This window comes from Colobus angolensis, unplaced genomic scaffold (genome assembly GCF_000951035.1).
Source record: "Colobus angolensis palliatus isolate OR3802 unplaced genomic scaffold, Cang.pa_1.0 Scaffold1, whole genome shotgun sequence".
NCBI lineage: Eukaryota > Metazoa > Chordata > Mammalia > Primates > Cercopithecidae > Colobus > Colobus angolensis.
The window spans coordinates 11,696,949-11,699,804 of record NW_012110918.1 but is presented as its reverse complement, the minus strand read 5'-3'; the positions used below and the strand labels follow the sequence as shown (position 1 = coordinate 11,699,804).

The window sequence follows — 2,856 nt, the reverse complement described above, 5'->3', positions numbered from 1 at the left end:
CCGCCCCTGCTGCTCCAGCCTGTTCTGTCCCCAGTCGTGGCACCTCACGTTGAATACCTGCAGCAGCCGGGCTATTTATGTCCTGGGGGCATGAAGCTGTCTCCTTTTGGCCGCCTCCTCCCAACCTTCACTGGTCTCTCTCCTCTGCCCTGCATGTGTAACAGCCAAGACACTCCCAAATCTCTTCTCCCACATCCCACCCAGTGGAAGGCCCCAGACCCACTTACCCCCTTACATCTGGGTTTTTTGTTCGCTACATGTGTCCAGGTTGGGGGGTCTCCTAGATGGGCACCCCTGCCCCTGGCCCCAGGAAGGACAAGCAGTTAGTGTAGTTCTCTTTAGTCTCCCCAGCCTAACAATGCAAGCAACAAATGACTTGGGATAGGGCATCTAACGCCATTCAGAAGGATGGTGCCAGAGGCTTGGAGACTGCAGAAAGAAGCATGAAGGGAACAAGTCGATCCAAAAGAGGGATCCTTGACCCAGGATGGGATGCAGGAAGGAGGAAGGGGAAGCGGGGAGGAGAGGTACTAGCGGATGAAGAATTTGAAGGTGTTTTCGAAACAGGAACAGTATGAGCTGAGAGACAGAGTGTGTCTGGTTCTAAGAGCTCCCAGGATGTGCATGGAATAGGAAGGGAACAGAAACGAGAAAAGGAGGATGAGGTGAGGTGCAGGAGGCAAACTGCAAATTTCAAGGGCTTCATCTCTGGGCTCCAGGTACATCCTGAAGACCCCAGGCAGAAATCCGGAAGGCTCCCTACAGCCGGATGCTCTCCTGGTCCCTTTGGCATTTGAAGCAAAGGTTCTTCTCCTTTACTGTCTGGTTAGACAGAAAACTGTGCCCTGCTGCTGCACACACGTACCAAGCCTGGCACTGAGCTGGGATACCTATTCCTCAAACTGTTAGGACCATCCCTCTCCTGGGAGGTACATCCTCTTCCTGACTTTTTGGACCCACAAAGAAACTACCTCAGGAGGTAACAGAAAGTGGGAGAGAAGGAACTTTCCTGAAAGAGGGAAGCTGGGCCCAGAGCCAGCAGCACAGAAGAGTGAGGCATGGTTAGAATGGGCAGATTAAGGACGGAACACTGAGTTAAACTGGAATCTCATATAAGCAATGAAGAATATTTTAGCCTAATTAAGTCTCAAATATTACATGGGACATACTTATCTTAAAGAAATTATCTGTTTCTGGTCAGGTGCGGTGGCTCACACCTGTAATCCTAACATTTTGGGAAGCTGGGGGGCGGGGCGGATCATCTGAAGTCTGGAGTTCAAGACCAGACTGGCCAAAATGGTGAAACCCGGTCTCTACTAAAAATATTAAAAAATGGCTGGGCGCGGTGGCATGAGCCCATGGATGCCTGTAATCCCAGCACTTTGGGAGGCTAAGGCGGGCGGATCACAAGGTCAAGAGATCGAGACCATCCTGGCCAACCTGGTGAAACCCTGTCTCTACTAAAAAGTACAAAAATTAGCTGGGCATGGTGGCCTGTGCCTGTAGTCCCAGCTACTTGGGAGGCCGAGGCAGGAGAATCACCTCAGCCTGGGAGGCGGAGGTTGCAGTGAGCCGAGATCGTGCCACTGCACTCCGGCCTGGCGACAGAGCAAGACTCCATCTCAAAAAAAAAAAAAAAAAAATTACCCAGACATAGTGGCACATGCCTGTAGTCCCAGCTACTCACGAGGCTGAGGTAGGAGAATTACTTGAACCCAGGAGGCGTAGGTTGCAGTGAGCCAAGATCGTGCCATTGCACTCCAGCCAGGGCAACAAAAGCAAAACTCCATCTCAAAAAAAAAAAAAGAAAAGAAAAGAAAAGAAACTATCTGTTTCCAATGTAACTGGCATCCTGTTTTGTTTTTAAGAGACAGGGTCTTGTTATGTTGCCCAGACTGGAGTGCAGTGGCTGTTCACAGGCTCAATCATGGTATACCACAGCCTCAAACTCTTGGCCTCAAGTAATCCTCCTGCCCCAGTCTCCAGAGTAGCTGGGATTACAGGTATGCACCACTATGCCCAGCTGGCATCCTTTATTTGCTAAACCTGGTAGTTCTAGGAGTGACACATGCCTGCCTGGTGTCAGTGCCTTATGAAAGCACAGGGAGGCAGGAGGAGAAACCCTGCCTCTGGGCACAGTCTGCCCTGGAGAAGGAAAGGTCCCCGAGGACAAGAGCTAGACCTGGTGAGCCTGCTGACTTGGGGCAGACATGTCCACAGTGCCACGTGCAGATGAGACTCCACAGAGGCTCTAGCTGGCAGGGCTCTCATAGATCAGGACAGACAGTGAGCCACAGATTCCATGTTAAGCCTCTTCACTTCCATTCCCACTGCCCTGGATCAGGGACTTCGGACCTTTTCCTAAACTGACCTGTTACTGGCCTTTCTCTGTCCAGATGACACTGCATGGTGCTCAACCCTCTTCCTAGAGCCCGCATTTAACTCTTTTTTTTTTCTGCTTTCTTTTTGAGACGGAGTCTCCCTCTGTCGTCCAGGCTGGAGTGTAGTGGTGTGATCTTGGCTCACTGCAACTCCGCCTCCCAGGTTTAAGTAATTCTCCTGCCTCAGCCTCCCGAGTAGCTGAGACTACAGGTGCGTGTCACCACACGTGGCTAATATTTTTTTGTATTTTTAGTAGAGATGGGGTTTCACCGTGTTAGCCAGGATGGTCTCGATCTCCTGATCTTGTGATCCACCCGCCTCAGCCTCCCAAAGTGCTGGGATTACAGGCATGAGCCCCTGTGCCAGCCAGCAAACTCTTCTTGTAAAGGACCAAATGGTAAATATTTCAGACTTTAGATTTCTTTTTCTTTCTTTTTTTTTTTTTTTTCAGATGGAGTCTCACTCTTTTGCCCA

The 2,856-nt window shown here is 50.5% G+C and overlaps 1 protein-coding gene across 1 annotated transcript in view; it reads right to left on the bottom strand.

The window, feature by feature from the left end:
• Nucleotides 1-2,856, bottom strand: part of UNK (unkempt family zinc finger) — a 53,381-nt gene that overhangs the window by 16,008 nt on the left and 34,517 nt on the right. The window lies entirely within an intron of this gene.